This window comes from Bos javanicus, chromosome 7 (genome assembly GCF_032452875.1).
Source record: "Bos javanicus breed banteng chromosome 7, ARS-OSU_banteng_1.0, whole genome shotgun sequence".
Lineage (NCBI taxonomy): Eukaryota > Metazoa > Chordata > Mammalia > Artiodactyla > Bovidae > Bos > Bos javanicus.
This window is the reverse complement of record NC_083874.1, coordinates 108,704,238-108,730,743: the sequence shown is the minus strand read 5'-3', so window position 1 is coordinate 108,730,743 and position 26,506 is coordinate 108,704,238. Positions and strand designations below refer to the sequence as shown.

The following is a 26,506-nucleotide window of genomic DNA, read 5'->3' as shown; positions in this document are numbered from 1 at the left end:
AAATGCACTGCAGACGGTAACTGCAGCCATGAAATCAGAAGGCGATTGCTTCCTGGCAAGAAAGCAATGACAAACCTAGCCAGTATGTTGGAAAGCAGAGACATTATTCGGCCAACAAAGGGCTACGTAGTCAAGGCTACAGTCTTCCCAGTGGTCGACTACGGCTGTGAAAGCTGGACCATAAAGAAGGCAGAGCACCAAAGACTTGACGCCTTTGAACTGTGGTGCAGGAGAAGACTCCTGAGAGTCCCTTGGACAGCAAGGAGAGCCAACCCGTCCATCCTAAGGGAGATCCGCCCTGAATACTCACTGGAAGGACGGATGCTGAAGCTCCAGTATTTTGGTCATCTAATGCAAATAGACGACTCATTGGAAATGTCCCTGAGGCTGGGAAAGATTGAGAGCAGAAGGAGAAGAGGGCATCAGAGGATGAAATGGCTGGACAGCATCACCAACGCAATAGATTTGAACTTGGGCAAACTCCGGAGATGGTGAGGGACAGGGAGGCCTGGCATGGTACAGTCCTTGGGGTCACAAAGAGCTGGACACGACTGGGAAACTGAACAACAGCAGCAGCTACCTTATCCTTTATCCAGATATAAAGTGTCAGCTACGGAAAAGCAGGACGGTCCTGCAAAGGTTAAGAATAGAGCTCCCGTAGGATCCAGCAATTTCGCTTCTGGTTTTACAGCTGAAGGAATTGAAATCAGTTATCTCAAAGGGATATCTGCACACCCATGTTCATTGAAGCATTAGTCACAACATCCAAGATATGAAAATAACATAAATGTCCTTTTACGGATGAATGGATAAGGAAATTCCATAATAAAGGAATATTAAGACTATAAAAAAAAGTCTACCTCAACATGGATAAAGCCGGAGAGCACTACGCTAAGTAAAATAAGCTACACAGAGAGAGAGAAATACCATATGGCAGTGCATCTATGTGGACTCTTAAAAAAACAAAAACAAAAATGAGGTCAAAGGGTATGAATTTCCCATTATAGGAAGAATAAGTTCTGGGGTCCTGATATGCAAATGGTGACTATACTTAATAATATTTATATACTTGAAATTGCTAAGAGTAGGTATTAAACATTCTCACCACACATAATAAAGGAATTAATTATGCGAAGTGATAGATGTGTTAATTACCTGGATTTCAGTAATCAATCAATGTATATGCATATTGGATCACCACATTGAGAATTCAAATATACATATAAGTACTTGTCAATTATTCCTTAGTGACGTTTAAATTTTTAAAAAGTCTTCTTAAAAGAGGAACGTGTCCCCAGTATAGAGGCCACACAATGGTCACTAGCTAACACATTAGAACAGTCAATTTAACCAGCTCTCACATCTCCATTTGTGTCCACCGTGAGAAAGAAGAGAAAACTTTTGAATAAAATTATAGAACGAAACATAACCGCTGCAGCTAGTCATCCTAATCGTCTACCACCCTGGCCCGTGCTCCTCACACCTCCACCAAGACCTCAGCCACACAAATACGTCACCCAGCAGTGTGGTCCAGACTTTCTGCCAAACGTAAGACTGCAGTGGACTAATCGTAATTGCATTTCTGTGGTTTTCCATAGAGCAGAACTACTGAGAACAGCCTATTCAGCACACAAGTAAGAAATCCTCTATTAAATCCTCTGGTCTCCTGCTACTCTGCTCCCACTGAGCAGCATAAATTATATTCCTTCCTGGTAACTGGGGTAATCACCCCGTACAAAGCAGTGACCCCCTTCTCTGCCACAAGGAGCCCAAAATGACCAGAGTACCGAGCAGAATAATGACTGCTCTCTGATACAGTAATTCCTCCTTTTATCCCTAAGTCCTCCCAAACCACCAAAGCCAAAACTGTAGATATGAGAAGCAATTGCTTCCCAAGTGGGCTGTGAAGGGGAATAGCGAGAGAGGTCACTCACATTCTTGTAGCAGAAGGCACGGACTCTGGCTAGCAGAGAAATGAACATACATGAGAGACTAGCTCAGAGAAACGTTTGTTCAGGACATCCCACATCCTGCCACGCAATACCTCGGTCTCCCAAGGTGTCTTCTAAGCAGGAAACAGAACCCAGCCGTCAGAAGTCTGCCCCAGCAGGCTGCTGAGCCGCACTTCCCAGCGACGAAACACACGCCGAGGCCGCGGATGGTGCCCGCGCTTCCACACTTCCGCGGCTGTGACACGCGCCCTGGGCGGAGGGGGCGCCATGCCGGGTGCCCCGGGACTGAAGAGGATGCTCCGCAGACACACGCGCGGAGGGTAGCATTTCTGGAGTGGGGACCGCAGCCCTGTGGGGACCGAGCTCCGCCTCCCTCTCTGGAGGCTGTGGCACAGCCAGCACAGCGCCAGCTCGCTCACTGGCCCCCCGTTGAAACGGGAGCCCTGTCGGGAGCTGGTCTGCGTTTTTGGAAGTTCGCACAGTTAGGAGTGGCAGTGGCCACCGGAGTGAAAGCCCACGAGTGTGAACCCACGAACCACGTAGAGCTTCTGTCCCAGCTACTCCGGATGCTTTGCAGTTGGACTCACTGGACTAGAAGCAAGTGGGTTGGGGGAAACTGCATCCACAGAACGGACATCTTCATTTCCACGTTGAGTGTCCTCTGACGGCTAGATGTGGAACAATGAGGGTCTCACACGCTGTCCCCACCCTCAGGGACCCACGCACACGCCTCACTTTCAGTCACACTTACAACCGGCTTTTCAACTGTGTTACTTCCAAGTCCCCACCAGTCGGCCAGCCCTTTAGCTGCTGCCTCTGAGTCACTGTGGGTCTGATTTTCCACACCACATATCCGACCAGATGGTCTACGAGGAGCTCTGCTCACACGGAGGACTCCTGTTAACCAGCGTTTTCATCCTGAGTAGACAGCAGTGCAGCAGGCAGTCTGTTCTTGCTGGTACCAACACACCACACAGAAAACCTACGAACCGGGCTGGTGCCTTTCTCTCCTGCATCCACGAGTCAGGAAGCCCATACAGAAGTTCTATTTCCAATTACTGAGCGCACCATTGGAAATGAGACTTCCATACAGGCGCACTCTAGGGGCTTCCCAGCTGGCACTAGTGGTAAAGAACCCACCTGTCAAGGCAGGAATCAGAAGAAACATGGGTTCAATCCCCGGGTCAGGAAGACCCCTGGAGGAGGAAATGGCAACCCACTCCAGTATTCTTGCCAGGAGAACTCCATGGACAGAGGATCTTGGCAGGCTACAGCCCATGGAGTCACAAAGAGTCGGACATGACTGAAGTGACTTAACAAATTTTACAACTGGGGGAAAAAAGACCCTGATACTGGGAAAGATTGAAGGCGGGAGGAGAAGGGGATGACAGAGGATGAGATGGTTGGATGGCATCACCAACTCAATGGACATGTGCTGAGTAAATTCCAAGAGATGGTGGAGGAGGGGGAAGCCTGGCGTGTGGCAGTCCATGGAGTGGCAAAGAGTCGGACGCGACTGAATGACTGAACGACATGGGTTTGTGTTCTTACTGGACACACCGTGAGACAGACACTCTCTAGGACTCCGTATGATCTGAGCTCTATAAGGTCTCACAAAGACTAGCAAACAACAGTATTTTATTTTAACTTTCTGGGGATCATTTTAAGTTCAGAGCCGGTACTCAATAAACCCCAGAAAAGCTGAGTTTCATTCTCTACCATGCACGGTCACCTGGTAAATGACTTCTGGAAGAGCAGGAGAATGCGTGTGGGTTTGTTGCAGTCACTCCTCAGAGAGACCTTCCCTCCCCTTAACTCAAAGGAACCTGGGGCTGTGCCCTGTAAGGAAACGGATAGATCCCACTTATAGTAATCCAATATTGTTTTCAACCCAGCCAAACTAAAATTTGTGTTTGCCTATGTATTTCAAGAAGGATTTTATTAGGCTGCCACCTATTGCATTTCTAAGGAGCCACTGCCAGCAATTCCTGCAGGTCAGACATCTTCCAACAACCATTTTAAACATGATTTTAATTATAGTAATTGCATCACCACCTGTTCTCTACAACTCCATGTGATATTATTCCTGTTGACACAAAAAGAATTTCACTGAAGTTTCCCTATGTTATTATATATGGACTACAGAGACTTAGAAACTCACAGGCCTTCAAGGATGGTGTGTGCTCCTTACCAACGATTTCTTAATGCCTCAGTGAAGAGGGTGCCTGCCACGTCATTGCAGAGTGTGTGAGTGGGAGAGGCTGAGCAGGTTACACAAGAAATCCATTCCAACAGCCCCATTTCCTTCAGCTTCAGACTCCCACATCTTCTGAATGCTGGAAAGAGGAGAGCTAGCATTTTAACATTTCTCAGTGTAAGCCAGCCTTGGGGACAGCTTCAGATCAGCCAGTTCATTAAACTAGACATGTCTGCACCTAGTGTTTTACCCAAAACATTAGATTCTGAATTCCAAATGAGTACACTCACTTCCGTGAATTCAGTCTTCTCTGATTATATTTCATCAGAGTTGCTCAAACACCTCAAGAATCCACTCCTTGCTTGCTCTCCAAGTTTACTTCCCAGGCTACCAATGCCAGACAATGACAAGGTCATTTGTCCTTTTTCTGGAAGTATGCTTCTTTTTTATGTAACTTTTAGATTTCGACTTAACTTTTAAAAAAATGGATGAAGTCTACATGAATGGCGTAAAGAATTCTAATGTAACTTTCAACCATAATCAACGAGTGTTAACCTTTTATGTTATTTATGATTTTGTTTTTGTCTGTGAACACATCCTTGTGCATTTTTCTTCTGAATCATTTGCCCTTTGAGCGGAAACTGCACAAGTCATGCATGTTACCTCAAAGTACTTCAATATGCGATTTTCAAGGACCAAGGACATTCTCTTACATAAGCGCCATATAATAAATAAAGTCGGGAAATCTAATTTGGATACAATATTGTTATATAATTCACTATCTGTATTTGAGATTGCCACTTATCCCAATAATGTCCTCTACAGGTGTTTTTTCCTCAGATAATGAAATATATTTATTTTTCATAGCAAACTTTTCTTTATGTTCACAGTAAGAGCACTTATAAACTACTCTTCTAAAATCGCAAGTGCCTGGTAAGCACTGACAAGTGCAGATGCCGTGTTACACAGCAGAGCTCTAGCAACCACTGGGTTTGCAAAGCTGAAGTTTCACTGTCTTTCGGTCCTTGGCCCTCACAGTTCTGCAGCGTCTCCGTGAGTTTGACCGTTTTAGGTAACTCACACACGGGGACCACACAACGTCTGTCCTTAAGTGACCAGTGTGCTTCGCTAAGTGTAGTGTCTTCCATGTCCATGCACGTTGTATAGATCTTTTACCTCCTTGTTCAGTTTTATTCATGAGTATTTTATTCTTTTGGGTGTGATTGTAAATGAGGCCGCTTTCTTCGTCTCTCTGTGGACAGCTCACTGTTAGAGAAGTTCGGGGAAGCACAGAAGTAGAAATTCCCCAGCCTCATTCCTGCCTGATCCCTTTCAACTTCTCAGGGTCTTGCCCGTCTCTACCAGTCCCCTCGCTGCAGTATTCACAGGGTCGTGTGTGATCAGCCTGGCAGCTGCCCAGCTCCGACAAGCAGAGATGCAGCAGCCAAGGCTGACTTCCCCTGAGAACGGACCAAGACACGGGACCTCACTCTCCTCCTGCCTCGGGTCGCCAGCGGCGACTCCCCTCTGCTGAAACACAGGCAGGAGGCAGGGAAGCCTGCCGCTATCATTGACTCAGGCCAGCTCACAGACAGGGCAGAGGGGAGAGGGTCGGACACAGTCTGAAACGGGAAACCACAGACGCCCACACAGCTCCAAAGCCCAACTCACCCAACCGACCAAAGGGGAGGATTCTGAAGAATAACCTCAGGGAGGTTAGAGAACTAGGCTCAGAAATGAAAGGGGGTCATGGCCAGAGACAGACTCTAGTGACAATCTAGTGAGACGAACCCCGTCACGTTGCTTTAAACCCAAATTCTAGAGAGGGCCCAGTGGAGAAGAAGTGGCCACCGCTCCAGGATCCTTCCTGGGAAATCCCCAGAGAGGGGAGCCTGGCGGGTTAAGTCCACAGAGTCACAAGAGTCAGACACGACCCAGCAGCCAAACAACAACAGAAGTTTAGCTTGTGCCGAATTTAGTTAAGAGGACAGACAGGACCTCTGATTCAGTTCAGTTCAGTCACTGTCGTGTCTGACTCTTTGCGACCCCATGGACCGCAGCACACCAGGCCTCCCTGTCCATCACCAACTCCCAGAGTTTACTCAAATTCATGTCCATTGAGTCGGTGATGCCGTCCAGCCATCTCATCCTCTGTCCTCCCCTTCTCCTCCCACCCCCAGTCCCTCCCAGCATCAGGGTCTTTTCAGTTGAGTCAGTTCTTCACACCAGGTGGCCAAAGTATTGGAGTTTCAGCTTCAACAGCAGTCCTTCCAATGCACACTCAGAAGTGATCTCCTTTAGGATGGACTGGTTGGATCTCCTTGCAGTCCAAGGGACTCTCAGGAGTCTTCTCCAACACCACAGTTCAAAAGCATCACTTCTTCGGTGCTCAGCTTTCTTTATAGTCCAACTCTCACATCCATACATGACTACTAGAAAAAACAGGCTTGACTAGACGGACCTTTGTTGGCAAAGTAATGTCTCTGCTTTTTAATATGCTATCTAGGTTGGTCATAGCTTTTCTTCCAAGGAGCAAGCATCTTTAATTTCATGGCTGCAGTCACCACGTGCCAAATTTAGTTAAGAGGACATACAAGACCTCTAATGGAGTGCTGTCAGCTCCTACTCAACAGGTTAGAAATGGTATCCCAATGGAAAGTGGAAAAAGTATGCTGGGCCACCTGCAAACAGTTTGTGCCGCTTTAGACATGGAGGGGTCCCCTGCAGGGGCAGAGCCTGGCTGCCCACCAGGGAAGGCCTGCTGTGGGCAGGGCAGCCGCTGCGGCTGCCCCAGCGTGTGGAAATGTGAGCGTCACTTGAACGCCTGGTCTAGCCAGGGCTACCTGACCACCCTCCCCACGCCGGACACCTGGGGCCCTCCAGCAAACTTGTGCGTATTTCTCGCTTGCCCCTCGGATCGTGTCCGTTGAAGAAGGCGTCACGTCATTCCCACTCAACCACACTGCTTGGGAGGCAGAGTCCACAGCGGTTCGTTTTTATATCCCCCATACCCAGCTTAATGCCTTAAGCATGCAGCTCAATAAATACCAACTGAACAGATGAATAACTGAATGAAAAAAGCCACCTCTTGAACCATCCAGAAAACACTAAGCTCGATTTAGTTGGAAAGGCAAATACATTTATGACGACCTCCCATCCTTCACTCATGATATATATGCTATTCTTTTAAAGTGAGAACTTGCTTAGAAATAACTCAGTCCAGAAAATAAGGAAAAGAAGGCTTCAGTGTTCCGTAGCAGCGGGGACTCTGACTGGCATGGCCACTTCGTTTCTAGGCGTCTCTGGGAACTAAGTGAAAATCTTCACACACACTTCCTCCTCTCTTCGCATCTCTCTGTGATTTCTCAAAGGAGCAGAAACTCTTTGATACTTTCCTTCTGTTAGGAAAATCACTGTGAGTCTCATATGAGTCTCAAATCAGCATTTATATTTTTTAAAGATAGATTTGGCTGATTTGAAAACATGTTAGAATTAGCTACAGTTAAGATTCAACTCATGACCGACAGCATCTTCTGGTTGAATTTTAAGTGACCAGAGTTTAAAAATAGTCTTTCAATGGGGCAAAATCAGCTTTATTCCCATGCTAACTCACTTAACCACTGCAAGATCTCAAACAAAATGTTGAAAAATAAAAAGGAAAAGAGAATGCGTGGGTGACATACAAAGCAATCTCACGGAGTTTAAAACCCTGCCCTGGCTGCTTCTTACACACACACACTAGCTGTGGCCTTCGGTGCCTCGGCATTTTGTACATCTTGCTGTGTGTGACATGGTATGCACACACGTTAGCTGTGCCACTGGTATCTTAAAGGAGGGCTTACCTAACCAAAATGCTAAAAATCTAACACATATACGAGCACAAGCCTTGAACAAGCTTAAAAGGAGAACACAAGGCAATGGACCGTTTGAATCACTAATAACAGTAAAAATAAAACAGTAAGGCAGTATTTTGGCTGGTAGGCAGAGAACTTTTTAAATAATAAGAAAAAATAATTGCCAACACTGGAAAAGATTCAATAAAGTAGGAACTCTCCTCACTTCTGGAAGTAGTGCAGATTACAGTTTGACATTAGGCATCAAGTGCCTTAAAATATTAATATCCTCTGACTGATCTAATCTCGCTTTGAAGATCCAGCCTAAGAAATGATTCCAAATGCCTGTGGTACAGTTCGCAAGCAGCTATTCATTTTGCCAAGACACTCCTCAATTAAAATTATATAAAAGGCCAAGATGGTTGACATCGCCCTTCCATGCTGTTCGCCTTCTTGCTGACGCCCCCCGCCTTCTCAAGTTCTCCGTGCCTCCTGTTCCTTGTTCCTTGGCTGTTCCCCTGTCTCCTAAGCTTTAGACAAGGAGAGGCATCAGGCTGGGATGAGAAGAGACTCAGCCAGCTTCTCTGAAATTACACTCGACCCTCTAATTCCACGACAGCTACTCTGTCTAACTCAAAGTCTTGCTCATTTGGGGCCTTGCCAGGCCCACACTTACCATAGAGAAAGAAAATAAATCATTGATGGGAAACAGGGGTTCTTAAAGCTTTTTCTGAGAAAGAAGGGATAAAGTAGACTGGGCGGGGGGCAGGGAGAAGCAATCAGGTACACACACACATGCCCTGAACGTAATTTCACCTGGAGCATTAGAACCATGCCCACTGGCATCTAATGCCTTGTCCACTCACGCAGACCATCATTTCCAAGGTCACTTTCACAACTGGGCATACGTGGGCTGCCTTTGGCATTCTTTGCCCCTACACAGGTTTGAGAAGATTGAAAAAGTACGATGTTTTCTGAGGCTGGCCTTTGGGTTTGAACAAAAAAGCAGAAGGGCAGTGCTTTGTAGAAGTCAAGAAAAAGAAAAACTTTATTCCCAGAGCCAGAAGCTTGGCATTCACTACGGGGAGGCACTGGTACAAACAGCGGTGGTGATGATACCATCTGGCACGTGTCTACACAGACCCACACCTGGTCTTTGCAGGGTGCAGGTCAGTGCTAGCAGCTCAGTGCTAGAGAGAGCCCCCCAGCTCACAGGGCACCCCCTCATTCTCCCACTCATCACACGGTGAGGGACGAAGAAGCAGACCCAGGGCACGGAACCCGAGATCTAAGCCCCATCCACACACCCCTGAAGCAGCTGTGCCTTGTCTTCAGACTTAGAGAAATCCGGTAAAAGTGCACACGAAATCGTTGGCAGTGGCTTTGGGGCCAATCGGCATCAGGCTGTCAGTAGCTCTATTATTAGAGGAGAGTGGGTTTAAGTGGACACATCCCCTTGGCCCCGTGCGCTCCTCTCCCTACAGGGAGTGAAGCAAGCGGAACACTGCAGGGGCTTCCACTAAAACCCTGGAGCTCAGGCAGGAGTTGCAGCAGCCAGCATCTCTCCGTCCACAGGCTTGGACCCATCGTATCCTCACTCGCTCTGAGTGTGGAAGGAAGGGAGCTGGAACGTCCCTACGTTTATCTCGATGACCCAAAGATGCTCATGTCTCCCCTTCCCTCTGATGGTGATGACAATACATTGGCAAGTTATTAATACGGTAATCAGTATCCCAACTGGGTTTGATCGTGAAGATTTTGTTGGAGTCTCTCACATATGAAAGTAAGAAGATTATCATTCTACCTATAAATAACAGGCCAGGCTGATGACAGAAGAGAAGGAATCACTGCCTTAGCTCATGTACCAGAAAGTCAAGAGGAAGGGCAGATAGGAGCTCCTGTTTTCAATGCCATTAGTCTGTTATAAATAGCTATCTAAATGGAGACATTACTGCTATGTGGAAATCATGGGCACGTTTTTTTCTGAGTTCAGAGGACCCCATACTTCAGAGTACACTCAGGGGAAACATCAATATTCACATCCAGAAAATACACTGAGAAAGACCGAATATACATCCCTTTGATATAGAGGTATAGTCCCCTGCCCTCAATAAATGTGTTAAATCTCTCCACTGGGAGGTCTGCCAGTTCCCAAATAGCCTGGACGTGTCTGATGCTCCCTGGACCACAGATTTCTCCAACTCTGTTACGGCTTTCTCACACAAGCAGAGATGTGGTATGACAAAGATTTAAAGACACATCGTTCTCGTACTGTGTCGTGATGAGTCACCGACACACAGGAGATGCATGGTGGTCAGACGGGGTCAATGGTTCAGACCATCTTTCTCTTGGTAACTGGTCTCTTACTTTATTTCTTAATAAGGATCAATAATGCCTAGTCATTTTAAAAAATATTATCAGCAAACAGTCGGACACGACTGAGCGACTGAACTGAACTGAACTGATGACTACTCTGTTACTGAACCGAGTTTTACACCTAAGGGTGCCCTGGAGACAGAGCCCTTTTCCGGCCAGCCCAGGCCTCTTTGCCCCTAATTCATCAGGCAGCCTTACACTTGGAGTCAAATGCAGGGGTGAATTTCCAAGCGCCGCTGTGTTTCCCCACGCAAAGTACGCAGCGACGGCGGGATCTGCACAGCGGTCGCCCGGTCGCTGCAGGGGCCTGAGAAACCGATCAGGGAGCAGTGTTGCGTGTCGGCCCTGTGAGGTCCCTGGGGCCGGGTGCTACACGAATACAAGGTGTTCGAGTCCCGTGACCCGTGGGGCTGGATGGTGCGTTTGCAACACTGTGCCAGGCGTCTGCACAGAAGCACGGGACAGTCAGCGGCTAAGTATCTCTGGCTGCGTAAACTCCAGCGGGAGACAGTCTTACCTGTACTGCAAGATGCCTTTCATGGAAGCTGTGATTATCTCCATCTCTTATTAATTTCCTTTCACACAACTGAAATATGCAGCTCCAGCTGCCTCTCTTTATTCAACAGATCGTGATAAGCATCAAATGACCCGAAAACTCTCTGCTGTGCTTTTTTTGAATAAATGAACATTTAGAAAGAAGAAACAATTGCAGTCAGATTCTTCTGCAGATCTGATCTCATTAGTTCAAAAGACAATTCTTGACTGTGTTCACTTTCTATGCTGGAACATTAAGAGATCTCCTTACAGACAGAATATGGAAAGCAGAGCGTCTGTCTACAGAGAATCACAGTCCTCACCTACACAGCAGCTAGAGGATACGGACCTATTGAATCTGCAGTAACAGAAAGACCATATACATAGACCATATACAATAACACAAAGACTCTCTTCTATAAATGAAATTTCAGGTAACAGTGGGACACAACAGAGTTATTTTTATATATCTATTCATCTTAAAGCCTTGTGAATTTTTAAAGGACACATGCCCTGGCTCATCCATGTTTGCAGAAAGTACTAAACCAGTCTTTTGATACTCATTGACTAGCAGCCACAGAAACAGCTTCAGTCCACCACGGTCCTCATCAAACCCCTTGGTGATGGAAGAGAGGGTAAGTGAACGCTTTACCCAGCATTCCGTAACTACCGGTGTAGAGCAGCAGTGGGACCAGAATTACAACAGTCTATCAGACGGAGGGAAAGACAGGAGTGGGAGCTCCAGCAAGCTCGGTCCTGCATTCCTTTACCCTTTCTGGCTCTCACCCATGGGTGACAAGCACACTTTTAGCTACGGGTGCATATCCAGTCTGGAGACTAGAATGCAAGGGAAGTCTTACCTTAAACTAGAACTTTAGGAAAAGTTACTCAGTCAACTGATAGCAGAGTTAAAAGTTACTCTAATTCAAAGGTCAGTGTGACCATGTGAACCCAGAGACTCATTCAACATCAACAGCAGGATAGTCCAGCTGGCAAGAAGAGGTAGAAATGTGGGCATTAACATGGACAGAGGACTTCCAGGGATTGGAAGCATGCCAGGAGGTTTAGTGACAGCAGGTTTTTTTCCTTTGGGACTCTGTGGTCACCCCCATATAAATGCGTCCTTCCAAAAGTCCCTTAATTTAAAATGTTAGTTCCCACAAGACAGCAAAGCTTTGAGTTGAAATCTAATTACCTGCACCTTCCTTTAAACGAATGGATTTCATAATAAATGACTGCAATAGCAGATGCAACATGACAGAAAAGCTACATTTCCGAGAATGTTGTCCTGACGAAAAGTTCAATGCTCCTTCTTTAATCAGAAAGCTGACCCATCAGATAAATGTGTTAGCTTTCAACATGACCCTGCATTGATTAAATTTTGCCCAAACTCACAGAATTAAATGGAAAGAAAAGGAAGAATAGATTGGCTTTACTTTGTTTTCAGCTGAAGTGATTCATTTGTCAGACTGCTTTGAATAAAAATTTACATGGTATAAATAAATTTATCTGAAATACAGAGGTTTATTTGTAATCAAAATGGATTTTAGCTCTTGGGTTGCCAGTGGCTTACACTCATTAGATCAGTAATTTCTATTTGCTGTGCAGTTTATCAGAGAATGCTTGCTAAAAAAGATAACAACGGTGAAATAGAACTGTTTGAGTATTTAATCACAGACAGTTTCAAGCATTAAAAATACGCCTTACATTTACATGCACATTAGATTCTAAAAATCTTGTATATGCCTAGGGAGAAGAAGATATATATTTCTAACCATTAAAATAGAAGCGTAGAAACAGCCCTCAGTGTTAAAGATGAAGTAACTGAGCCATATAAAGATGAAATGACTCTTTTGCAATCATATCACAAATTAATAATCCAAGCAGGACTAGGATCTAGTCTTCCAAGTGCTGTGTTGAGTCATGCAGTCGTGTCCGACTCTTTGTGACCCCGTGGACCGCAGCCCGCCAGGCTCCTCTGTCCACGGGGTTCTCCAGCAGGAACACTGGAGTGGGGTGCCACGCCCTCCTCCTTCTAGATACGAGACTAGGTCAACGGGTTTATCCACACACTATACATTCAATAAACATTCTTTGAATGAATGAATGACATGCAATGCTTTTCAAATAAATCTTTGCCCTGCCATTAGGGATTTAAATTTCAGTCTCCTAAATAAAAGAGCAGAAATTATTGTCTATACTAAAGATTAGATAGATAGTGAAAAGAGGGGTTCAGGGAAAGAGAAAGAGAGTGAAAGAGAAAGAGAACAAGCAAACGATTTCCCAATCCCTAAACTGGGAGTATAGATTATGTTTCCCATTTAGGAAACATTTTTTCTATCTCTTTTGAGTATTTCTAGGTGTTCAGAGACAAACACTCTACTACTCTCAGTTCAGTCACTCAGTCGTGTCCGACTCTGTGATCCCATGGACTGCAGCACGCCAGGCCTCCCTGTCCATCACCAACTCCTGGAGTTTGTTCAAACTCATGTCCATCGAGTAGTGATGCCATTCAACCATCTATCCTCTGCAGTCCCCTTCTCCTCCTGCCCTCAATCTTTCCCAACATCAGGGCCTTTTCAAATGAGTCAGCTCTTTGCATCAGGTGGCCAAAGTATTGGAGGTTCAGCTTCAACATCAGTCCTTCCAATGAATATTCAGGACTGATTTCCTTTAGGATGGACTGGATGGATCTCCTTGCAGTCAAGGGACTCTCAAGAGTCTTCTCCAACACCACAGTTCAAAAGTATCAATTCTTTGGCGCTCAGCTTTCTTTATGGCTCTACTCTCACATCCATACATGACTACTGGGAAAACCGCAGCCTTGACTAGACGGACCTTTGTTGGCAAAGTAATGTTTCTGCTTTTTAATATGTTGTCTAGGTTGGTCTTAGCTTTTCTTCCAAGGAGCAAGCAGCTTTTAATTTTATGGCTGCAGTCACCATCTACAGCAATTTTGGAGCCTGAGAAAAATACAGTCTCACTGTTTCCATTGTTTCCCCATCTATTTGCTATGAAGTGATGGGACCTGATGCCATGATCTTAGTTTTCTGAATGCTGAGTTGTAAGCCAGCTTTTTCACTCTCCTCTTTCACTTTCATCAAGAGGCTCTTTAGTTCTTCTTTGCTTTCTGCCATAAGAGTGGTGTCATCTGTGTATGTGAGGTTATTGAAATCTCTCTCAGCAATCTTGATTCCAGCTTGTGCTGCACCTGGCCCAGCATTTCTCTGCACCTGGCCCAGCATTTCTCATGCTGTACTCTGCATGAAAGTTAAACAAGCAGGGTGACAATATGTAGCCTTGACGGACTCCTTTCCTGATTTGGAACAAGTCTGTTGTTCTATGTCCAGTTCTAACTGTTGCTTCTTGACCTGCATACAGATTTCTCAGGAGGTAGGTCAGGTGGTCTGGTATTCCCATCTCTTTCAGAATTTTCCACAGTTTATTGTGATCCACACAGTCAAAGTCTTTGGCATAGTCAATAGAGCAGAAATAGATGTTTTTCTGGAAGTCTCTTGCTTTTTCAATAATCCAATGGATATTGACAATTTGATCTGACAGAGATCAGAGACCTTTTCTAAAGCCATCTTCAACATCTGTAAGTTCTTAGTCCACATATTGCTGAAGCCTGGCTTGGAGAATTTTGAACATTACTTTACTAGCGTGTGAGATGAGTACAATTGTGTGGTAGTTTGAGCATTCTTTGGCATTGCCTTTCTTTGGGATTGGAATGAAAAGTGACCTTTTCCAGTCCTGTGGCCACTGCTGAGTTTTCCAAATTTGCTCACATATTGAGTGCTGGTATTCTAGACTGGCATAATAAGTGAATAGCATTTAGCCAAATGTCCATGTAAAATATTTCCAGTTATCCAACCCTGTTTTCCTGTTGACATGAATCTAAAAGGAGACAACTGCTTGTGGATATCCTTGCTTCCTTGTGTGAACTGCAGAGGCCGTTCTTCCCCCGGCCCCTGTAGGGCGATATTACACAGGAGCACACCAGGTGTGGACAGTGCCCAGGCCTTCTCACGTTCAGATCGCCTTACGGTGGAAGAAGAAGAATCGAGAATGCCAGCCCAGGGCTTTTTCCCTTCTCTACTCTTCCCTCCCTGCTTCCCATCCTTCCTTCCTCCTTTCTTTCCTTCTCTTATTTTTAAGCAGCAGATCACATTTTTAAAGCACACTGAAATTATAACTATTAATCCTGAAACCCACTACCTACTGAATCCGTGGCATTCCACATCATTAGAGGAAGCCAGACACCACTGGGTTACAAAGAAGTCAATTCTTATACTTAGGGTTTTGAAATTCATAGCAGAGTCATTAGCTTAAATGACAATTTTTCTATTTTAAGAGAAAAGACTTTGAAAGAAAAAAAGCATTTACTGAAATGGCAGTTTTGATAAAAATAAGAGCATTAATTTTATACTATATACAGTAAGGTTAGAAAAACAATGCCAGATTACGTAGATATCATTTTCTGCTCTCAAAAGGAGATAAATTTCAACCAGCTGGGAGGAGGCGTGGCTAGTCCAGGGGACAACAGTAGAGTGAGTTGCTGGTGGGAGTCTTTGCCCAAAAAAAGTCTAGGGAGGTTTAGGGGCGTGGCCTCAGGGCCAGAGAGAATTGTACCCCCTTCTCAGACCCCCCTTAGGAGAGGCAAAAAGCCTTACAGAAAGGCCTCCCCCCCCCACAGTGGGGCCACAACTGTGAACAGAACTGCCGGCAGGGCAGGTGTAGGTAGAGAGCGTGTCAGAGTCCCAGCCTGAGGCTCCATAGCCCAGAGGGGTTAGGAAGCAAGTGCAAAATTTCCAGTGAACCTCAAAAGGGAACACAAGTGGCTGAGAAAGTGAACCGAAGTGTGAGTTCAGTTACGACTAGAGCACGCCTCTGCGGACGCTGCAAGGCCTCGGGGTTACGGCAGGTCAGGGAGGGCAGCAGTTAAACAGTAATGACTAGAGTTCACGCGGAAACCAGCACACGGATGCACACAGCAACCTTACAGCTGCCAGCTTGGAAGCAATCAAGATATCCTCCAGGATATCCTCCAAGATATCCTCCAAGATACCCTCCAGGAGATGACTAGATAGATACAGATGCGCCCACCTCTTTGCGACCCTATGAACCGTAGCCCACCAGGCTCTTCTGTCCATGGGATTCTCCAGGCCAGAATACTGCAGTGGGTTGCCGTGCCCTCCTCCAGGGGATCTTCCTGACCCAGGACCAAACCCGCATCTCTTACGCCTCCTGCAATGGCAGGCGGGTTCTTCACCATTCAGTACTAAAAAGAACTGAGCTATCAGGCCATGAAAAGACATGGAGAAGGCTTGTAAATGCATGTTACTTAGTGAAAGCAGCCGATCTGAGAAGGTCACACACTGTGTGACATTCTGGAAAAGGAGACCTCCAGTGACAATGTGAAGATGAGCAGCTACAGGTCACAGGGAAGGAGGAATGAGCAGGTGGGACACGGGGCCTGGTGCGGAAACAGTCTGCATGGCACCATGATTGTAGATCCACGTCACGATGCACTTGCCCAAACCCACATATGCACCAAGAGCAAACCCTAAGGTAAACTACAGACTTTGGGTGACGAAGCTGTGTCAGTGAGGGCTCATCAGGTTTAAGAAATGCCTGACTCTGGTGGAGGACGTTTGTAAGAGCAGCGGCTATGCATGCAGGAGGCAGGCAGTGTAAGGAACTCTCTGTGCCCCCCTCTCAACTTAACTGTGAACGTCTCTAAACAAACTAAATCTTAAACACTGCCATCTGCAGCAACGTGGATGGATCTAGAGAATGTTACGCTCAGTGAAATAAGTCAGATAGAGAAAGACAAATACTATCTGATATCACTCATATGTGGAATCTAAAAAGTGGGGGCAGACAAGAGTGTAGGATCAGCAAGGGTAATGAACTAGACATCCACTTCCAATTCCAGGATGCTTTTCAAGCCCAGAGGTGGATTCGGAGTGGAAGAGAAGGACAGAAAAGAGCAGAACCTTGAAATACCTTAGTGAAAACTCTGAATCAACTGAGAACCAGTGTGGGCGAAAGAAGATACAATCTAAGCTCAATTATAGGAAATAAGAAAATCAAAGTTTGCACATTTCCTTATCGCCTGTCAAACTTATATCTGCTACATCCAGTAAAAATGGTATTATTGGGCACCAGTAAAAACAGTTCTTTGGTGTTACTGGGTTAGAGGTTCAGGCTCCCACATGGCAAGGCTCTCAGCCTGGGTGCTGTCGGCCTTGTAGGCACGTGATTCTTGGTCATGGGCACTGCCTCCTACACAGTAGAACGTTTAGTGGCACCTAGGTCTCTACCCAGCAGACAGATGCCAGTAGCAAACACATTTCTCAGACAAAACCAAAACGTCCTCTGGGAATGAGGGGAGGAAACTGCCCCTTGTTGAGAGCCACTCTTCCAGAATACCGCCCCCGCCCCCCCCCCCCCCCCCGCTACCCCGAGGAAGAAATTGCAGACCTCCCGGGAGCAGCTTATGAACCACAGGTGTAGCCAGTTCCTCATTCACAAATGAGAAGTTGGAGCCAAGGAAAGTAAGTTGACTTTTACTCTGCCTCAGTATAAACTAAGGAGAGAGCTGGTATTGTAAACTCAGATTTCCCTACACCAAGTTCTGTGCTTTGCCTTCCGAGAATCTGAAATGTCTTTAGAAAGCTAGCAGAGAGCCTGACACAGAACAGTCATGTCTGTTTCCACACTGAATGAGCCTTCAGGCCCACGCTTTGTCCCTGGACATTTCAGGGCCGGTGAAGAGCGAAGACCCGAACCTCCCAGCACGTGACACTTGCAGAGGTCACCCTGCACCTTTCAGCACTGATTCAGTCCTCACCTCTCACCTGTGAATCAACAGTCAACGCAGAACAGTGTCACTGGCCAATTTCTAACTCCGGGCTGAGAGCCATGCAGTATTTCAGGGCTGTGGAGATGGTAAATGCAGGATGGCACTTTCTATTTCCCAGGGCTCGTGGGTGAGCGAGCTGTTGAAGCAGCCGTGGTTTCCCTTGTGTGAGGCCCACTCTCCTTTGTGCAGTATAAAGCCCCCCTAATACTTGTTATCTGAACAGCGCACCTTGAGCTGTGCTCACATGTGCCCACGGCCTGTGACTGCCAGCGTGCTGTCGAAGCTCCCCAACAAAACTGCAGGTAGCGCTGCAACGGATAATAGTCCTTTTCTGCTTCTTTTATGTTTTCTATTCTGTCTGCCTAGCACAGTACTGGGCACGAAAGAGCACATGCTTGGATTTGAAAACTGCTAGCCACGGTTCTACAGAAACGCCTTTCATTTGTTCAGAAGCTGGGTGCCCTCCAGTCCGTCGTCTGTCTGCCGCAGACAGGCCAAAAGCTGCGGTTCTGTCTCCTATCCTCATCTATTAATGTGTCTCTGCACGCCACACTATCTGACATCAGAAGCCGGTGGCAACTCTCCAATCTGGGTTTCTAATAGAGATAAATGTTGAGCAGAGGTGGCGAGCTGGCCGATGGCCCGCTGAAGGCAGCCCCAGGCTAAGCGCTCAGGCCAATCATTAAAGGCGACTCGGCCAGGCACCGGCTGTGCTCGACACATCCAGGCAACTTGGCCCCGAGCCCGTCTTATCAGTCAGCGTCTCTGTGCCTCTGTCTCCTCATGCGCAGGATGCAAATCGGAGTTTCTGCTAATGAGGTCATATGGATACTAACACACACAAAGTTCCCAAAGACACCTAGCACACATCAGCTTCTCCATACAGATCAGCTATCATCATCATCATGAAAGTTACTGGGAGGACTCTTACCATGAAACAGTGGCCTGTCCGCCTTTCCAATGACCATAGAATCCTTGAAACCATTCAGCAACCAAATAACCAAACATATGAGCTTGACGTATAAATTAAAATGCTAAACTCTTATACATGAAGAGAGTCACAGATGTATTTATCACTCAAAATATTAAAAAATTATATTTTAGCATTAAATGATATGAAAAGACTTTGTTTTTTCTAAATGTCTTTGTTAACCTCAACTCTGCAAGGTCTGGGGAGACACATTTCCATTACAAAATACTTGAAACTAACTCCAGGCCTCCACCACCCCTGACACCCTGGAGCTCTTCTGAGAGGCAGAAAACAGGATGATTTTCTTACGGGTTTGCAGAATGAGATCATGTCTACCTACAGACAAGACTATTGCCATTAAAAACTTATTGAAATATGTGTATCCCCCAGCCTTTCTTTTCTCCTGCTAAAGAAAGTTTTGTGGCTTCTCCCTCTCCTCTGCCCTCCAAGCAGAGGAATAGGATAGCTTCTACAGAATTCCAGCAGTGGTTAAAAGGCAGAACTGGCAAAAATTTCAAAAAAAAAAGATTTTGCATCAAAAATACATATGTCCAGTTTTCTTTAAAGTATTGAATGGCAGCGTAACAAAGAGGGGGAAATGGTTTAGAAGAATTAAAAACTAGCGGCTGGTGTGTGCCGGCCACTGGGGTACGATTCAGCTGGAAGATGAGATTAATGATGACCAGTTTGGGGGGAAACAGCAGCCCTTGGTGCAGAGGCCGCTAGAATGAGGACCGTTAGGAAGGATTTCTAATGCGCTTCTGTGCATATTACCACACGGCTCCCTATCCTTCCTTCCCAGACGATGTTTCCTGAGAAGAGCAAATTTCTCATTTTTTTAAATCAACACCTACGAAATACCTAGGCCACGTAAAAACCTTGCATGATGGTTATACCACATATCACACAGGGATGGGGGAGCAAGTCACAAATGAATGGTACAAATATCTAGAAGGACAGGTGTAATCAAATTTCAAAGATGGTGGCATTGTGGCTGGTTGTCAAACTGTTGGGAACGAATGAATCTTTTGGAAATGGTGGCTTGGTTGCTACCCTGAAGTTGCTGGCAAAGCACAGCAGGAACGCTTGGAACCACGAACGGACTGACAGCTCCCACCCAAACCCCGGAGGGGAGTGACCCGAAGTCCCCGTGCCCTGCGGTTCGGTTCACGCTTTCACAGGAGGCGGCGGCAGCAGTGAGTTTATCAGCAGACAGAGCCCAGCAGCTCCACGGGCTGGAGCCCAGCTGCTCGCTCCCTTCTCGGAAGTGCAATACAAATTAATTTGCCAGAACATCCCAGAGTCATCTTTGTACTAAATGATGCATGATTAAACAAACACACACTGGCTAGGCTTGCCCTGGCCACATCCGCGATCGTGGTTTGCTGAACGCTGATGAGCCCACCACTATTTTGGGTGGCAACAGCTCAGTAGGCGGCAGGAGGACCCTGGAAACGCACCACGCTGCCGCTTCTGGAAGGCAGAGCTTCGGGTTTCTCTGTTGCCATTTTCAAGCCAGACATTTCAAGGCAGTTGAGAGGCTTGGGAGAGCAGCTCTCCCAACAACCCCATCAGTCCTGAGCCCCACAGTGTGCCACGGTCTCAAGTGATTTTTTAAAAATAATAGTACCGTAAAGTAGCAACTAAATATCAGCCAATAGAAACAATTCTGAAGAGAGAGCCTGAGACTATGTAAGAAATTAGTCACAGTTTATAAAACATTGATGACTTTTGGTTACTGTGCTTTATTCCTGCAAATGGGAGAAATTCATGCATAACCTATATAGTCGGGTGTCTTCAGAGTAAATGAAAGCAGCTGAATAATGCAGTTCCTTTCGACTTTGAGATGCCTTACATCTTACATAACCACCAGGCAAAGCATTTTGCTGCTTGGAGCGATTAAGTTGTAAAAAGAACGTTGTCCAGGCCCTGTGCGTCCTCAAAAATTCTCACGACAGGGACTCGCTGTCTCTTCTGCCTCCCGAAAAGCTAAACCCTGGATGGGAATAGACAGCGCTCGAGCAGCTCCTCCTGGGGTAGCATCGCAGGCTCCGTCTCTGGGAAGGCGGAGACGCCCGTGTGTTCTCGCCTACACCCTTGCCTGCTTTCTGAAAGGCCAGAGCTGGCTTTGGCTTGGGAGGCCGTGTAAGTCTCCACTGTAATTAAAAAGTACAATGTCAAAAATTAGCTCTGCCTCCAGCAAGACAGAAGCTGTGCTCGTCAAAGGTCTTTGCCTCCTTCCTCACAGATCATCAAATCCAATCTTTTTTAAAAATGCAAATAAGAAAAACCCCTCCCAGGCAGAACAAGAACTATGTTGAAACTAAGTCAATGAAACAATTTGCTCTTCCAGGTAGCAGCAGAGGTAATTTCCACTCTGATCATCCCTATGTACACCCCAGTTCAGACCGGATTATTCACCTTCCGGGAGGAAGCTCCGCATCCAACTTTTTGATTAAAGCCTGTTTTGTTGGTTGGGGGCAAAAGCTTTCAATTATCCTCATGGCCTTATTGTGTCTGAAAAAAAAAAGAAGGTGCCCCTAAGCCCTGGGACAGGAAGACTATAAGGGTGTATTAAGTCATAGGGATGACATGGAATTCCTTATAAATCACCTAAACCTGTGAGTCAGGAAGTACATTGGAAGTCAAAATGGAAGCTTTGCAGAAGCTTTTGGCTTCTAAAAGCCAAAAATGCAAGGCTTCATGCAAAGTTATTCACAGAGTGCAGAGCATGTTTCTTGCCAATTAGACAGCTCTATATTTACAGACTCTTATAATCAATTCAACTTACCATTTATAAAAGAAGAAACTGAGGCCCCCACGAATTAATTTCCCAAGATTAAATTACCCGGTTTACCCAAACGTGCCTGCTTAGTCCCAACTGCCGCCATGCCTTCACTCACCACGAGGCGGCAGCAGAGAGCCCCCCTCGCTGCGGAGAGCACGGGCCACGCGACGCGTGGAGCCTCGGGACGGGGCGGCCCAGTGCTTTAAAAGGCTATCGCCTGTGTGTTTATGCGGCATGATGCCGAACAACCAACTGTCTGCATGCTTAAAACCTGGCCGCTGTCTGTCTCTGCACACCGTCAGGGTGGATGGAACACACTGCACTCTCCCTGTATTAAACGGGGCTCCCCTTGTCCTGGGATTCTGCCTTCCCATTAGCCCAAAAGAGACTGTCTCCCAAAAGTGGAAAATCACTGCCTTCTTCTTCATTAATGACGAGATTAATTACCAACATCTTGGGCTGAAACTAGGAGAACATGGTTGGATGTTTTAGGGTTTCTTGAGGAAGGAGGCAAGTGCTGACTTACAGTATCATTACCTCTAGGTGACTCTTACTCTAAACACAGGTACAAGTAAAACGCATACAATGTGTGCGTGGCTGTGACACAGATGTGTGATGGAGAGCCGGCGAGACAAACTCAGACGAGTCCTGTCAGAGTGGACCCTGAGCAGCAAAGGAATAGCAGCTGGGGAAGCGAAAAAGATGCTGGTGGCCACAAGCGATGAGGAGCAAGCTCCGGCTCCTGATGACCCCAGTGGTGCCGTGGTGCATGCCTACCTACCGGCACCAGAGATTTGGAAAAACAAACCCAAAGATCAGGAAGGCAAGTCTTTGTTTGGTGGGGGTAGATTAAAAAGAGGCCTCACTTTTTCAGCCATTATACATCACAGGTATGTGGCGTCTGGTCCCATCACTTCATGGCAAATAAATGGGGAAACAGTGGAAACAGTAAAAGACCCTTTTTTGCGGGGGCTCCAAAATCACTGCAGATGGTGACTGCAGCCATGAAATTAAAAGATGCTTACTCCTTGGAAGAAAAGTTATGACCAACCTAGACAGCATATTAAAAAGCAGAGACATTACTTTGCCAACAAAGGTCTATCTAGTCAAAGCTACTGTTTTTCCAGTAGTCGTGTATGGATGTGAGAGTTGGACTATAAAGAAAGCTGAGCACAGAAGAATTCATGCTTTTGAATTGCGGTGTTGGAGAAGACTCTTGAGAGTCCCATGGATTGCAAGGAGATCCAACCAGTCCATCCTAAAGGAGATCAGTCCTGAATATTCATTGGAAGGACTGATGCTAAAGCTGAAACTCCAGTCCTTTGGCCACCTGATGAGAAGAGCTGACTCATTTGAAAAGATCCTGATTCTGGGAAAGATTGAAGGCAGGAGGAGAGGGGGACAACAGAGGATGAGATGGTTGGATGGCATCACCAACTCAATGGACATGAGTCTGGGTGAACTCCGGGAGCTGGTGATGGACAGGGAGGCCTAATGTGCTGCAGTCCATGGGGTCACAAAGAGTCAGACACGACTGAGTGACTGAATTGAACTGATGTAGCAGAAGTTCTAGAATTTGGCAGAATATCGGAAGGAAGCTTTGCCATATTAATTATTATTACTTTACATTCATTAAACTTAAGTCCGTGTTAAAAGTGCTTTTCAGATATTCCTAAGAGGGCTTGCAGAGATGAGAGGGAAATGCTGAGACATTGATATCAGTGTGATTAATTATCTGGGGAATCTTCAGAGGCAGCCACTGACCCTGATATGACGCTCATCTCTCTCTACATACAGCCAGGGTGCTTCTGTCTCTACAACTCTTCATCAAGATGTAGGTGTACAGAGCACCTACATGTCCGGGGACTTCCAAACTGCTGAGACTAAAATGCTGAAACATTATCAAGTTACAGTGTGATTCTGACCACCCTCAGCTGTTTGGCCCGTCCTTGAGGCCAAAGTCCAGACAAGGTTCAGGTCCAGGAGCACCCACCCTTTCTAGCCCTTTCTGCTTTCACAGTGAGTTTTCAGACTTGGCCCATTTCCATCAAATGAAGTCTCACTGCGGCTCCCCCAGCCCCCGAACGCAAGGAATGCTAGTATTCAGGTGCAGTAAACATGCCGTGAAATCAGAAGGCAAAAGAAATGCAATTGACGTTTGAACAACAAGGACAGTTAGGAACACCGACCCCAAGTGCAGCTGAAAACCTGCCTGTAACTTTTGATTCCCCCAAACTTAACTACTAACAGCCTTACTGATAACACAGTCAATTAACACATACATTTTAAGTTATATGTATTCTTAGACTAAACTAGATAAAAAATGTTCAGAAAACCATAAGAGAAAAGATATTTACAGGACTGAAGTGTGTTCTTTGATAACGTAAGTTTATATTGTCAGCTCACAAGATGATTATCTATCAGTTCCTACGTCAATATTGTCTTATATGATACAAAATACTCTCAATGTTACTCACACTAGACATCAAAACTGAAAAGATAATGTGAACCAGAAACTCATATGCATTTGCAGGTTAAATGATTCGTGTGTTGATAACAAAGAAGCAGCAACATAATTGCTTTATAGTTGCCTGGTATAATCAATATGATTGCTTCACATTCGCCAAGCTTATACACTAATGAACAAATGGTTATAAAATTGTATGTCATACAATGTTACAGTCATGTCCATAATACATTATTAAAAACAGTGTTGCTTTTCAAAATAAACCACTTACCTGTGACAAGCTGATAGGCAGATTCTCCCATGATGAGAAAGGCATACTGTACAGTAACGTATTTCTCTGAAAGTAAAGTTAGAAAACAGTAAGAAAATGAACATATTTTCAATTTTCCATTAAATATTACTCACTTAATGCCAATGTAAAAATAGACTATCCACTTTAATACAAATCACCCACATGATGTTCTACATGCATATTTTTGTATATACTGATTGAAAAAAATCTACATGGACCCACATAGTTCAAATCTGTGTTGTTCAAGGGCCAACTGTACTATGGATACATATGTGCAGGGTATGAGATAAATATTGTCTCCCAGTCTGAGTGAGCACTCACAAACCAATGAGACAGAAGAAGCTGTGGGGCAGTCTTTCTGAGGTGAACATGTTTCCACCTTTGGAATTCTTAGTTGTCTGTGTATAGGGCACATAAAAATTTTAAATACAAGGTTTAACCCTCCCTGTTGAAAATAAAGGATGAGATTACGTCTTCTCTTTTTCTTATTCACTTTGACAATGTAATTTTAAGTGGTTTCTCCTCCCTTTTCAATGGATATAAAACCTTCTGAAAACTAGATAGACTTTTTGTCACCTTAATAACCCAGAAACATCTTTGTCAAGAACCTGGGAGTCAGGCCTTTGAAATGCAGACCTTAGGAGAGCTCCCTGGGTCCAGTTTCCACGGGAGGGCAGGAACAGGACTTTGGTGGGCACTTTCTTCCAAGCTGTCCTAAAGGTATGAGGAGTTTGCTCTTCTGAATAAAGCTAGTGAACTAACATAGACGGTTACCCCAATTACCAGGTAAAGTTAGGGTGAAGTGTGTGCATGTGACCAATGCTGCTGCCAGTCCTCTTATTTGAGGACTGGCTGTTGCTTTTCTTGAGGAATCTGTAACGAGCATAATTCAGTAACAGGATATGGCAAAGTGGACAGTTTAATTGCCACTGTAAATCTGGAAAGGAGGTAAGATGTACAGCAATAAAATAATAGCAACAATAACAAGTCCTCACACACGGGACAAACGTGCTAACAATTTGCAGTAGATTTTACAGCCCTCATTCGATTTTAGAAATGATTGTAGGCAGTGAGGACAGGTGTGATCATCCCACACCAGACACAGAAACCAAAGCTCTTAGGACTGACAGCTTGCGCACCATCAGGCATGGAATCAGAAAGCAACAGACACCACGACCCCGATCTTGTGATCGCATCCGGCCCCTGCGTTTGCTCACGTGGCCTCCTACCCAGGAGTGAAGCGCCAAGCGATGCCTGCAGGGCCTCTGTCCCACGCCCGCCCCGCCCTCCGCGCCGCCCCCAGGGCGCCTCCTCCGCTCCGCCCACCCGCCCCGCGCGGGCCCCTGATGAAGGCTCAGGAGCAGGAGCGGACAGCATCTTCTGCTCCTGCTGTCTCCTTTTCCGAGTGAAGAAAGAAGGCGGGAGCTCATAACAGGGATTCTTAAAGGGCCCGAGAGTAGGCTCCAAAGAGAGCGGGAAAGAGTAGATTCCGGTGCCTTTCCAAGGAGGTGAGGGGTGAGTTGGGAAAGCAGAATATGATACGTGTTTGCATTCATTCAGGAAACCTGCCCTGAGCACCTCGTGTGTGCCAGGCGTCGACTCTGCCATGATGAATAGGATGTGGATACAACAGAGTGATATAGAGAAGTGAATGAATAATTAAAAGAATTCCCTTTTATAAGTGCTTCAATAGCAACATCAACTATTAATAATCATCCAGTTAGAAATAGCACGTTCATCCAAAAATAAATGAATGGAAAATTTCACCAAATTGTACGATCAAATAACAAATGGGTCTAATGTAAATACTTATAAAAAAGTTTAAAAAAAAAGTAAATAAAGCAAGGGTTTACTTTGGACTTAGCAGAGGGGACTGAAAAGTATTGAGAGTTAAATTCTTTGAAGCTGAGCTTATGGTACCAAGTCCGTACCATAGGGCAGACCCTGCGCTGGACTGTGAACATAAAAATTGGATAAAACAAAAGGAAGCAGACATATAAACTCACCATTGTAGAAGGAGTGAAACGTGCTATAACAGAGGCAACTGAAGAGCGCTGTAGGAGCAGAGAAAGTGGAAAAGGCGGACGTGGTAGTCGGCATGTCCTGCTCTGCGACCCCCTGGACTGCAGCCCAACAGGCTCCTCTGTCCATGGGCTCTCCAGGCCAGAATACCGGAGTGGGTTGCTGTTCCCTTCTCCAGGGGATCTTCAGGAGGAAAATTTAAATAAA

The 26,506-nt window shown here is 45.8% G+C and overlaps 1 long non-coding RNA gene across 4 annotated transcripts in view; it reads right to left on the bottom strand.

Annotated features, from left to right (window-relative positions):
• Nucleotides 1-24,361, bottom strand: part of LOC133251748 (uncharacterized) — a 142,106-nt gene extending 117,745 nt beyond the window's left edge. The window contains exon 1 of one of the 4 annotated variants that reach the window (XR_009737772.1): nucleotides 24,257-24,361. This is a non-coding gene — a long non-coding RNA (uncharacterized LOC133251748). Of the gene's footprint in view, nucleotides 1-21,521; nucleotides 21,818-24,256 lie in introns of those variants that run through there. The other 3 variants (XR_009737776.1, XR_009737775.1, XR_009737773.1) reach the window with 3 other exon arrangements.
• Between the last annotated feature and the right edge of the window lie 2,145 nt (nucleotides 24,362-26,506).